Below are 13,422 nucleotides of genomic sequence, written 5' to 3'. Positions count from 1 at the left end.
TAAGAGCAGTGCTAACACTCATTCATAAAGAGCTGTTGCTTAAAAGAGCTGTGTCTTGTCGCCCATCTTTCCCACTATACAAGTTACAACATCTGCGGGCGCTTTCATTTTGTTTTAGCCTGGCCTGTCGCCGTTCTCAACTCTCCACGTTTTAAATCACGGCTGTAAATGATTTAGAAATGGTTTTTCAGAATAGAAATAAAATAAAATGGAAGCCCCTTTGAGGTTCTCTGTGCGAACAATCAGTGTTTCAATCTTAGGAGACCCACCGGGCAGAGCTGCCCCTGCCGTCTGAACTGGAAGACGACACCTATATCAGACACCTCTTAGCTGATAAAGAGCCCGAAATTAACAGGCCTGTGGCAAAGTACTGTTACATTGCAACGAGAATAAGACGAGCAATGATGTCGGCAACGGAGTTCACATTGTAAACATCGAAGGAACGATAATAAACACTAGTGACATTTGAATTCTTAAAACCTTAAAAGACGAAACCTGGTCATAAATAAACACCAATTCTGTGAATTGGCCATATTTCCACTGTTATTTGTAGCACAATACTACTTATAATGTCACATTTTTATAAATTGCTTTCTGGTCATTGACCGTATTAAAGATATTTGATTTGAACTGGAAGATGATTTTGACATTGTATTACTGGGGCGCAGGGTTTGTGTGAAGTGCATCTACTACTAGTTCCTTGGTGACATCTTTCCAAACATTCATATGGTTTCTCCCCTGTATGGAATCTCTCATGTGGTTGATTAGGAGGGATTCCCCCCTCCCCAATTCACGAGTTAACACATGCCCCTGGGGGCCAACACAAGCAAGGCATGGCAATTCTCAAGGCATGGCCTGTGTTTCAGCCCAGAACTAACTCTTCCAAGCATGGTGAGGAAAGAAGGAATTATCCATTCTACCTTCTTACTTTCCACAAGTATCTGCCTGCTGTGAATCCCTCACGCCCCAGCTCCCAAGATCAATTCTCTAAGGGTTATTTGTTGGGGAGATCGCAATTAGCCCCTATCCACTTTAAACAGTGTATATGCCAAAAAGGTGGAGTTTACAGCCCTGTAAAAGCAGCAAGCAATCAGAAAAACACACCCAGGGCCGAAACTACAGGATTAAGCGGCACTTCTTTAAAAATATCCAGTCTCCCCCTTGGCACCAGGCGAAGCAGATGGGAGACCACAGGGCAGAATAGGCACTGGGTGCTTCGTAGAAATTAAGAAAATATTGTTTGTACGTGATGCCAATAAAAGGTTTGATGATGCTGACGAATTAAGAAAATAAAAGTTGTAATATGTGGGGGTCCAGATCGCTGAGCAAGCAATGGCTGGAATGTGGAAATATGAGGGAAGGGAGTCTTACAGATTCGAAACTTGGTGGGGCACAGGAAGTCAAAAGCCAGTGCTGGCGGAGAAAGAAGCCAAGACAAATATTCTGCATTAGGGGCAAGTAACATTCCTCTATTTTACTCAAGAACTGATAAACCTCATAGTACAAAAATAAAATTCTGCAACGTTAGAAATTTAACAATCATTCTACCTGGTTCCTTCAAAATTTCAATTGATGCTGTGTATTATTGTTAATTTTATACCAGGGGTCCTCAAATTAAGGTCTGCGGGCAAGGTCTGGCCCATCAAGGTCCTGAATCCGACCCGCCTGTCAATTGCAGAACCCGCCACTATCAAACAGGTCTATGGCAAAAGGAAGTACGGCGTCCCATGTGTGGCCTCTGCATCCAGCGTCCGTTGCTACTGCGAGTGGTTAGTTGGCTGCAGGAAGGGGGAGCGGTGTGTGCACACAAGAGGGAGGGATGATGTGATCCTGCGCACATGCAGCAGGCGGGCTGGTGCTTTTGCATCCTCTCTATTGTCCATGACTTAAGAGTTACTTTGGCTGCGCTGCACAAGGCGAGCGACGTGGGTGAGGCAGCCGTGGGGGGGGGAGGTCGGCAGCCCCAGCCGAGCAGGTGAGGAGGCCCTGCCTCAGGATTGAGACAGGCAGCTGCAGAGCCATCTCTCCCCTCCAGCCCCCTTGTTGGGGGTCAGCCATGACCAGGTTTCAAAATGGGCTCCCCCGTATTTAATGTGCATCATCGCTATTAAGTGATTGTTGCTGTTATATAGTTTTTGTAGCGTTGCAGAATTTATCCTCGTCAATAAAGACAAGGGTCCTTTTCCCAAAAAGGTTTGGTTTGTTTTAAGCTGCATAGTAGCACCAGCAAGATCATTCTCAAGGGCTGAGCCCCATTTCCTCTTTCAGGGGCCCTTTTATAATGACTGACAAACGCATGTTAAGAGCGAGATTACAGTACATTATTTTGCAAATTAGCAGATTATAAAAAGAACAGTCTCCCTTGCGCAGACATTATTACCCAAGCAAATTCTAAATCTCTTTACTTCCTCATTTCTTCCCAGACACACATTGCTAGCACAAGATTTCAAGACCCTTCCACTTCCGCTTTTCTAACTGCTGATTCCTGCACTATTTCCTCAGTCAGACATTTTCTGGTCATGTTTGGGGCAGGGGCTGCTGGGGGGGGTGTTCATAAATTCTATTTGATCTATCAGTAGCTCTGTATTTATTGGGTTTTTACTAATAGATTGCTATGTCCAAAAAAAGAAAAGAAAAATTGACTCAAGAGTGCAGAGTATTCAAAGAACAGTGGACTTACGATTACTTTTCCATGCGGTACAAAGAAAGCGGTTTCGTTCTGTACCCGTTGGGAGTTTGTGAGACAGTTTCTAGAGCGAAGTACAATAGTCAAGCCAGGAGGTGACCGTCGCATGGATCACTGTGGCCAGGTCGGGGCGGGAAAGGTAAGGGACCAACTGCTTGATGCGCGAAGGTTGAAAACTATCACCTTGGCTGTTGCTGTAACCTGCGCCTCCATGGAAAGGGAGGCGTCAAGGATTACACCCAAACTCTCTCACCTTCTTTTCTACTTCCCTTTACCTTCTCCAGCTCAGACTACTTCAACACCTTCTGTATAACATATGGGACACAATTGTTCATCCCTTCTACAAATAAAAATACGTATTTCAAAAATATCAGAAGGTAGTGCAAAAATCAATTTTGGTATCCAATCGTATGCTAATCCTTATTCTAAACTGAGCTGGGATTTATAATAAAATCTAACTTGCACAACCCTTTAAGTTTTAAAAGGTACAAATTATAATTAAAGACCATAATGTCTCGTGTTTCACGGGGGTCTTTGGAAACAGATTCATCATACAATCAGTTAGCATGATGCAATCTTGAAAAGACTCGTGAAGTACGCACACAACAGGTCTGCAAATATTGCAAATTCCCTTTGCTGCTACCTCCAAGATGTGAAAGTATGTCAAATTTACAGGACCTCTATGATAACAGAAAGAGGTCATGTTTTAATGACACAGGTGCTCGTGGTTCCAGCTTACTCCTGTTTTAAGTGCAGGTAAAAAATTAAAGCCTTGCATTTTTTACCTCAAAGCACAAGAGGGTAGGAATTATATATGCACAAGACTTATCTGTTTATTATGCATTCATCTTAATTCATTTGCAGGGCGATTAAAAGGACACTGCCTGTTTAAAGAGCATTCATTCTGATTTCTTTTCATGGAAGTGGCACGTTAAAGGTATCGTTATCCCCCTCTCCAGCGCATTTTCCTGGCATGTTCTCATTTGGGGGGGGTCTTATTTTGGGGGGACGTTAGGTGTGCTGTGCTAAACATCCCAGTCATAGCACAATGTAAATTTAGCATAACTGCATGTAATTGAATCCTACCTGAAAATGGCAACAATCTGGAAGCACGGTTATAAATATGCTGTGCCGCTCCTCTCCCAACAGCAGTGCAGGAAAAGGGAGGCAAGCGAGGCAGAGTTGTGCAAAAGGACCGCACAGGCTGTTGTGTGCATCCACACAACCCCAAATTTGCCCCTGCTGTGTTAGGAGGTGTGATGCAGCACCTCACCACACCAACAACTGGTTTTCAAATAAAAAAAACCATCTAAATACAGCAGAACAATCATGGAGAATAAAATCACGACTGCCAACAAAACTGAGATTGAAAGTTTATTTTAACATGTATCCAACAATATCCTACAGTATTAGAGCCCAGAACAAATGCCACTGTTTTATCGAGGTTTACGCAGAAGGGAGTGGTCTTTGTTTCAGTGGGGTTATTGGGAGATGTGTGCAGGATGTGATGCTTAAAAGTAACATTTGATCCTGGGTCAGAAAGCAGCTTTATTTGATAGCTTACCTAGGCCTCTAATGAACAACTGCCATGGATGTTCAGCCTGCAAGTCCCAGGTAAAGGCACTTATATTGCTTCTCTCCTGTATGGCGTCTCCCATGCAGACTGAAGTTAATACCCTCCAACTGAATGTTTTTAAAAGGTGACAGAATGGATTAGAAAACCTTTGGGGCTTGCTATTGAAAAGGCAGGGGGAACAACTTTGTGTGAGTTAAAAGAAAGCATAGGGCCAAGCTTATTACAGCAAGCATGCATTGGTTTTTAAAGTAGTCTCACAATTAAACAAAATCACATTAAAACTAAATAAAAAAATGTAAGCACAAAATATGTGAATAGAGATTGAAATCTTTTATTAAATCCACATTTTGGGATTACTCAAATCCCTTGACTTCCTTCCAACTCCCTGCCCTGGTTCCTTTATATTATCTTGATTCATGCATGTCAAACATCTTTCTCTTTTGATTTTCTCCAAATTTAAACATTGACCCTACCAAGTGGCAATAGTGACGGTAAAGAGGACCTCATTAAGCAACCTCTGCATCAGCAGAGGACAGGAGACCCTCTCAGGAGGTTTGTAGTCTTAACAGAACCATCTTTGCCATTGGGGTCCAATAAAAGACACCCTAGATCTCCTGTTCAGGGAAGCTTGGAATGTTTAATAGGTTTAATGTACTTTAGTGTTTTATTGGAAGCTGCCCAGAGTGGCTAGGGAAACCCAGCCAGATGGGTAGGGGTATAAATAATAAATTATTATTACTGCAACTATTTTGTTACAATTTGGAAAGAAGTAGACTCCACCGTGAGGGGCGGGAGAGTGCCGGAGCGCTGTCTAGTCAAGTTGTATGGGATAAATCTCAACCTGTTACCTCTGAGGATGTGGACAGGCTGCTTGGACGAGTGAAACCTGTCTCCTTGATCCTTGCCCATCCAGACTCATAAAAGCAAGGTGGGCAGGACTGGGCTCTGTGGGGTGGGGAATGCTTCCCTCTGTTGAGAGTCCTCACAGGACCCCTGCAAGAAGCCATAATGAAACTGCTTCTTAAAACCATATTTGGACCCGGCCATTTAGGGCAGATTAATCTCCAATATTCCATATTCCTGGGAAAGGGAATGGAGTGGGTGGTCACTGAACAACTCCAAAGGACATTTGGAGGATGCAGACCTTTTCTCCATGTGACATTTTTTCCATTAAATGTCCATAAACAAATATTTCTATATATACAAGTTCTTGTTGTCTGTCTATATTCATTTACAAATATTGTTCAATAATAGTCCTAATATACATTTTTAATTCATTAAAATATTATTATCCAGTAAATTTCTTGTATTTTCCCGTTATGAGATATTATTTTTATTCTACTGGTCCCCTATTTCACATCATCTCTATATATAACACGAATTTTCCCCATTCTTTTTGATGTTTCATCCCCCTGATGTCAAATTTTTACTGCTAATTTGGCTATTTCTGCATGTTCCATAACCTTGTACTGCCATTCTTCTATTGTAGGCAATTTCTGCTGTTTCCATATCTGAGCCAGCAATAACCTCGCCACCATTGTTGTGTATAAGAACAGTTTCTGGTCATTCTTGTCAATGTCTTCTGGGGTCCTTCCTTTTCAATTGGGTTTCAGGTCCTACCATGGAACTGAACCCACCTCCTTCACTCTATCCGTTTTCCCTTGGAAAATGCTTTCACTATGCTTTTTTATCATTTGGGTGAGGGTATCACCCCTTAAATCCCTGAGGCAGAAGCTGCAGGTCCCACTCAGAAAAAGCAACTCAGTAAGAATCCATAATCTGTTACAGAAATGTAGTCTGCCACAATAATTTTTGGCTCATTTAAGACAGAAAAGTAATGGGACAGGTTAGATAAAGAGCAAGATAGGTAAGAAAGTTTTGACAACATTCAAGAATTCTCAACTTTATCATTCTTTTTCCACACAAAAAAGGGAGGGCATGAAAAATCTGTAGGCCTTTTCCCCAACAGATTTAAATCTCCTGCCATCTGGGGGCAGTAGATAACAGGGTACACAAATTTGCAGGGAAACTGCTATGGAATGGAGAATGCAAACCACTATGAATTGCAATGTTCTTCGAAGGATAGCAATGCACACAAAAAATCCCAAGCCACATTTCATCTAGCTCAACAACCTACTCAAGTAGCATATCTTGTAAGGACTTTTACCCGCATGTAATATATAATACTTCATTATGTGCTTTAGCTGCAAGCAAACTGCAAAGCATAGCTTGTTTAACAGTTAACATCTCGAAGTCCTAGAGTGTACCCATTTCAGTTTTAGATTAATTGCTGTTTATATACGGTATAATATTACGTTGTCACATTCTTGTACTTGTTCTCTTAATTTCCTTTATTCAGTTGGCACGTTAGCAAAACTGAATACAATTCTGGTTTTAATGGAAATATACAATTGTGATCCAACTCTGCTCATTTCACAAAAAGTAGTGACTGTTAAGGAATCTAAACCTTGCAACAAAGCCTTCTTAGTTGTGCTTTTAAAAAAAGGTCAAGTGTTACTTTACCAATTTTACCATGGGTGATAGGTCTTTAAAAAAAGTAACTACACTTGATAAGAGAAAAGCAGACAGGCACAATTTTCCTGTCCTACACCTGCTTCTTGAGGTGGAAACAAAGACCTAACGCAATTTAAAAAAAAAACCTCATCTGAAAAATGCAACTTGTTTTGTATTTTGATTAACAACCAAATTTAACCCAAAACACCTGTGAAGTTTTTAAAACTGTAAATCTGTCATATAAACACTTCTTTCTGTTCTGCCTTTCCTTCTTGGGCATCAAAAACTTGGTTAGCTTTCTTAAAAGTCTATCAAAATTATGTATAGGAATTCCTGAGACCTGACCACATTAAGGTCCCGGAACAGCTGAATGCAGATTAACAGCAGCTGAGAAGAGACTTTCATTTTGTTTTCTTGGCTAGGTATTTGAATTATTTTTCATTGTTTTGAATGGCTTTTCTTTTGTTTCCTTGTTGTACTCCCTGATATTTCACATGACAATACTATACACAAAAAACATTTCTTCATCCAAATTCCTCCCCCTGAAAACCCAATGAATTCAGGTAATTACCCAATAAAGGTGCAAAATGGTTCCAGCTGGAGGGCTACCTAGTTTGTAGGAGCATTTCAGAAGTACATAGTCCTTTAGCATTGGGGAGTGGTCCACTCAAACACTTAAGATTTCTCAAAGCTATGCAGCGCTCTGTAGATTCAGACTGAATAGATGAATTTCTAATGCAAAAAGCTAATGTATTAAACGTGTTTAAAACTTTTAGTCAATTGCAGATTTTAATTGAGTGTTTTAAATAGCTTTCACTGCTAATGCCATCATTTGAGTCTTTGCAAACCCACTGAGTTTGTTTTTTAAATGGTGTATAAATTTTATGCCAAACTTTTACACCCAGGCCTACCCCTACACATGGCTAGGTTTAAGAAGTTTGAGGACCCCTGCCTTAAAGACTAGCAGAATTCTGGTATATATGGGTAAGGTTCAGCAGATGTACAAAGTGATATCGAAAGCTGAAGTTGGTTTTGAGCCTATTTCTGCAGTAATTTAAGGAACCTTGTGTGATCAGAGACCTTTCCCATATTCTTTTAGCTTGTTTTGCAAACCTCCACACCACCAGTCTTTCTTCCTGGCTCTTAACCACCTGCTCAGAGATTCCCCAGTCGGGAACTGCTGTTTAATTGAATAGCATTTTGCAGCTGCAAAATTTCCGCCAAAAAAACCCCCTCACTTCTGTGCCTTTCGTGCTTGGTAATCCCATGGAATGCCTCCACCCCAATTCCTGGGGCCTTCCTTAACTTTTAATTCAAATTGCTTTTCTTTTTGCTGGTTTTAGTTTCACTTTGTTTTTACCAGTAATTCTACTTTTATAATTGAAAGTTCTTTAAAAGCCACTTTTTATTCTTTTTAATGCTCTAATGTGTAGTTAAGAACAAATTAAGGGGAGGGGGGAATCCCAGCGTTTTCCTTTAGAAAAAAACTGCTAAATCCTCAGGCACACAACTCAGTTCCCCTGAGAAATGAAAAGCAGGGCTATTAGGATAGCAACTGCCCCATAGTTTGCATTTCACAACCTCCTAGCCATTGCAGTTCCATTTAACCAGTGCTAGCAACTGCAACCAAACTACTTGTTTCTGGAACAAACAGCAACAGCCTTTTTTAAAAATGAAAAAAGCTGGATTCTCCAAGCTTTTAGGTTTAATTGTCCTTTTTAATTTAAACGCAACCCTTTGCAACAGCATTTCTCACTAGTGATAACACCAATTCCCTTTTGAAGTAAAATTTACATTGGGTGGTTTATACTGACAGCAGTTCTGTAAAAATGATTACCTTTCCACAAACACACACCCCTTTTTTTGGGGAACTGCCAGTAGTTAAGTGTAAAATAAACAGAGCTAGCTCTTTGTTTTAAAAAAGAAAACAGCTTTTGCATGTTGCATGTCAGCTTCACACAGGAGCAGAGGGGCAGACTAGCTTTTCTGGCCCTTAAAAGTTAAACATAAAGTATATGGCTTATTTAAAAAGAGAACTCTGTCGAAATAATCACTGCACAAAAACACGCAAATCCTAAAAAACAGCGTTTTTTTAAAAAAAGCTCAACTGTGCTTTTCTTCTTAAGCTGTTTCCCCTCCACTCCCCCCTAAAGCTCAACTGGAAATGGAAAATAAGCTTTCCTAAGCTATTACACTACTTTAAAATAGAATTGCTCCAAGCCAGCAAAAGGTTTTGCAAAACAAGCCCTAACTCTTCCCACTCCGCTAACGCGCAGCGCTCATCTGAGACTCAGCTCAGCTTGCAGAACAGATAAGGGGAGAGAAGCGATGGATCGTACCAACTCAAGAACGACAAGAAGGGAGAGCTCTTCCCGCTCGCCCTCTGCAGAACATCCCAGCTCAAACCTCCTGCCCTGGTTGCACACATCACCACAAACGCTTTTAATTACTACCCTTGCTATCTGTCAAGCTTACACTGGGTTTCCCTAGCAGCGTCTCCACCTAAAAATACTCATGCATGCACCCCCCCCCCGTTCATCTGATTGGAACAACCCTTCCGAAAGGCTTGCAAAAGCTCCGGGACGCTCAAGCGTATGGGGTTTCCCTAGTGCTCTGAAGGGGTTGGAGTGAAGGTGTTAACCCTTTCTTCCCCTCCCAGCGTTCTGCAGCAAATGGTTTTGCAGAAACCTGGCGTTGATTGATTCCCCAAACAGGCGCCGCACTGGTTAGCATAGCAGCCAACTCCTAGGTGTCGAGGGCTCTTCAGACCTGCCCCCCCATAAAATATTTGAAGGGCCCGCCCCCCAAGTTGATGGGCATTGACATTCAAATGGTTTGCGTGCACCACGTCCTGTGATCAATTATGTGGAGGGTCCCTGTGGATTTTTCTCCTTGGTGCAGCAATTTGTTGTTTGTTATTGTTTAGTCGTGTCCGACTCTTCGTGACCCCCTGGACCAGAGCACGCCAGGCACTCCTGTCTTCCACTGCCTCCTGCAGTTTGGTCAGACTCATGTTTGTAGCTTCAACAACACTGTCCAACCATCTCATCCTCTGCCGTCCCCTTCTCCTTGTGCCCTCCATCTTTCCCAACATCAGGGTCTTTTCCAGGGAGTCTTCTCTTCTCATGACGTGGCCAAAGTCTTGGAGCCTCAGCTTCAGGATCTGTCCTTCAGGATCTGATTTCCTTCAGAATGGAGAGGTTTGATCTTCTTGCAATCCATGGGACTCTCTAGAGTCTCCTCCAGCACCAGAATTCAAAAGCATCCATTCTTCGGCCATCAGCCTTCTTTATGGTCCAGCTCTCACTTCCATACATGGTGCAGCAATAAATACAGTCATACCTCGTGTTGCGTCCGCTTCATGTTGCGTCTTTTTACATTACGTCCCGCGGCAACCCAGAAGTACCGGAACGGGTTACTTCTGGGTTTCGCCGCTCACGCATGCGCAGAAGTGCTAAATCACGTTTTGTGCCTGCGCAGAAGCGCCAAATTGCGCTGCGCACCTGCGCAGATGCGGCACTTCAAGTTGCGGGCATTTCACATTACGGATGGTCCTCCGGAACGGATCCCATCCGTAACACGATATACCACTGTATTGGAATTCTGTGGCATTGAAACTGTAACTGTAATAAAAAACCATCTTCCTTTAGAAATAAAAGCAATAAAAATCCAATTAAAGATCAATAGGGATACTTAACACGGCAGATATGCAATCTCCCTTACTGAGCCACCAATCCACAGGCATGCCAGGCCTAGATCCACACCATACATTTTTGTAAAAAAAAAAACACACACGCCATATATTTAACGCACGTAACTTTCCCTCTTTCCCTCAAAGATTCTTGGGAACTGTAGTTTGTTAAGGATGCTGGGAATGGTAGCTCTGTGAGGGGGAGACATGTTTTCTCGGTTTTATTGTTTTATCTTTCCGTAGACTGCTTTGAGGTGGTGGTTGTTTTTTTACAATCAAGCAGTGTATACATCTTATGAAAATAAATAAATGGACACTGTGTTTTACGGTAAATGTGCTTTGAATGGGGTTGAAATACATGGTGTAGATCTGCCCGGTGTCTGGCAGTAGGAGCCATTGTGATAGGACAGAGCTACAGAGCCTTTTTTTCCACAGGAAACCTTTTTTCGATGGTGCAAATTGCACAATTTTAAAAGGAAGAAGTTTCAGATCTCATGTCCTTGATACGGCGCATTGTTGGAAAGAAGCGATAAGCCTTAAATCAGATAAAGAATTAAGGAAAACCAACTGTCTGATACGGCCCTCCAAAACCCCGTGTGGGTAGCTGGAGGCCGTGAATTCTTAAGAGAAGTGTTTATGAAGGTTGGGAACGGAAACCGTACCCTGTCGAATTGATAAGGTGCTGTTTGGCCCCTTGTATCTCAACATCTCAGAGACCGTCCCAGAGCCCAGTAAGCAAGTCTGGGAGCTTAAAAGTCTTTTCCAGGAAAACCCAGCAGAGAGAAAGGATTTAGGTTCTCCACTTTGCATGCATTTAATTTGTGCGATGTCAGCTGACCTGCTGGCAAGTAGGCAGTCAATCGCGAAAATTAAATGCGCACAAGATGCGAGTTGACTGTAGTTGTAATTATAAGGACAGTGGTGCCCCGCAAGACGAACGCCTCGCAAGACAAAAAACCCGCTAGACGAAAGGGTTTTCCGTTTTGGAGGCGCTTCGCAAAACGAATTTCCCTATGGGGTTGCTTCACAAGACGGAAAAAATCTTGCGTCCCCCGGCGGGTTTTTTTTTGCTTTTTTTGCCCTTTTCCTAAGCCGCTAAGCCGCTTATCAGCTGTTCCGCTGATAAGCCGCTTAACAGCTGATCGCTGGAAGCCGCTTGACAGCTGCAGCACTAATCCGCTAAGCTGTCAATGGGCTTGCTTCACAAGACGAAAAAACCGCTAGACGAAGAGAATCGCGGAACGGATTAATTTCGTCTTGCGAGGCACCACTGTATTCCAAAACCTCCTGAAGGACACAGATTAGCCTCCTCTGATCTACAGGATTACTGTGGTACCTCTGGTTGCGGACGGGATCCGTTCCAGAGGTCCAGCCGTATCCCAAAGTTTCCGCAACTGGAGGCACTGCTTCTGTAGCCTTCACCTTTACCTTTTTATGATATCTATTAATTTCAATAAAAGATTTTAAGGGGGGGGAGAAAAAGAAAACCCCAGAAAAGTATGCCACAGCAAAAAATAAGAAATGAAAATGAAATCTGTCACTATTTTATGTGCAGCAGCAAAATAGTAAGCTGTCCTGGTAGAGATGGGTGCGCTCTGATCTGAAAGGGGCAAATGAAGCATCGTGCATATGATCAGCCAGGGAATTTCCTAAAGAAATAGTTCAGTTAACATCAAAAGCGTGTCACGAGAAAAAGAGCAAGAACTCTTGACTCCACCTGCCATCTGACCCACCCATCCCAGCCACCAATGGGTGCAGTTGGATAAGTCGGTCCCACTGCCTGCTTGCTCTTTGGCTGTTTGCCTGAGCCAAAAAGTGGAACCAACAAGGAGGGCATTGTGACACACTTGACAAAGAGGTCCAGGAACAAGACCCATTGTGTGAGAATCCCAGGGAGAGTGCTTGACCCAAGAGCACTCCAAAACCTGGAATACTGCATAGCGCCTGCTCTCCTGTAGCACCGAGTGCATCCAAGATAATAATATAATAATAATACTGTAATAATTTATTATTTGTACCCCATCCATCTGGCTGGGTTTCCCCAGCCACTCTGGGTGCCTTCCAACAAAGATTAAAAATACATTAAAATGTCACACATTAAAAACTTCCCTGAACAGGGCTGCCTTCAGATGTCTTCTAAATGTCAGGTATAGTGGTACCTCTGGTTACGTACTTAATTTGTTCCAGAGGTCCGGTCTTAACCTGAAACTGTTCTTAACCTGAGATACCACTTTAGCTAATGGGGCCTCCCGCTGCCTCTGCACCGCCGCCGCCCGACTTCTGTTCTCATCCTGAAGCAAAGTTCTTAACCCGAGGTACTCTTTCTGGGTTAGCGGAGTCTGTAACCTGAAGCGTATGTAACCTGAAGCGTATGTAACCCGAGGTACCACTGTAGTTTATCTCTTTGGCATCTGATGGGAGGGTGTTCCACAGGGCGGGTGCCACTCCCGAGAAGGCCCTCTGCCTGATTCCCTGTAGCTTAGCTTCTCGCAATGAGGGAACCGCCAGAAGGCCCTCAGCGCTGGACCTCAGCGTCCGGGCAGAACGATGGGGGTGGAGACGCTTCTTCGGGTATACTGGGCCGAGGCCGTTAAAGATGGTGCTTTAATTCTCCTTTTCCTTGCCACACTTCAGTCCATCCTAGACCAGAGACGAGCAACCGTCCGCTGGCTTGGGGGTCACTATAACAATGGCCACACAAGGAGTTTGGGTAGAGCTGTCCACTCTCTGCCAAGCTCATCCGCAGAGCGTTAGCCAGTTGTGAAAACCACTTCCTTCCTCCTCCTCCACAACAAGAGCAAAGCTGTGTCACACCTTGACAAGAAAATGTGGCTTCCTGGATGAGTAGTCCTCACACCTGAGAAGGCCAGTTTCGCCTATTCTTAGACAAGGAGGGGGGTGGATGGGGGAGAGTCAGAGAGAAAAGCTGATCAGACTTGAGACAACGAGCATATA

This window comes from Podarcis melisellensis (genome assembly GCF_964234715.1).
Source record: "Podarcis melisellensis genome assembly, chromosome: 10".
Taxonomy (NCBI): domain Eukaryota; kingdom Metazoa; phylum Chordata; class Lepidosauria; order Squamata; family Lacertidae; genus Podarcis; species Podarcis melisellensis.
This window is presented reverse-complemented; position numbering follows the sequence as displayed.